The sequence below is a fragment of the Plecotus auritus genome (genome assembly GCF_963455305.1).
Source record: "Plecotus auritus genome assembly, chromosome: X".
NCBI classification, from domain to species: Eukaryota; Metazoa; Chordata; class Mammalia; order Chiroptera; family Vespertilionidae; genus Plecotus; species Plecotus auritus.
Genome location: NC_137784.1, coordinates 65,982,122 through 65,982,724, shown reverse-complemented (window position 1 = coordinate 65,982,724; position 603 = coordinate 65,982,122).

Below are 603 nucleotides of genomic sequence, written 5' to 3'. Positions count from 1 at the left end.
CTGCTTAATTTATTGTATTTTGAACACAATTTTTATAAATATCTTTCCTGATAAGCTGAATTAACACTAGACTTTTTAATTAGCTTTTTGACCATTTTTATTTTTCTCATTTAAAATCCTACTTTACTGAAAATGTTATATTATAAAACAACACAAAACCAATAGAATAATTCCCACAGTATTCTTACTGAACCAAATATAAATGTTGCTCATGTTCTAATTAATTTGTACATATTTTTATAAGGTTATAAATAGAATTAGGTTGTTAAAATTAATTATTTTCAAAACAACCTCCTCTCTACACTGAGCAGTCTTTTGAGGGTCATTGTAGTATAAGCATTTTAAACTATAGCAAACTTTTTATTATATCAAAAATAAAAAATAGACCTGCTTTTAAATTAATTTTAGTAGTAATCCCTCTGCTAAGCAGATATTTGTGGGAAAAGGAAAACATTTTCACCTGTAATCTGTTTAATCATGTTACTATTAAGATTGAGAAGACTCTCTGGAATAAAATCAGATATAGAATATTTCTCTTGTCATTTTTATTACATATTAAAGGCAACTTTATAGTCTATGTAACATATTAAATACATTAAAATT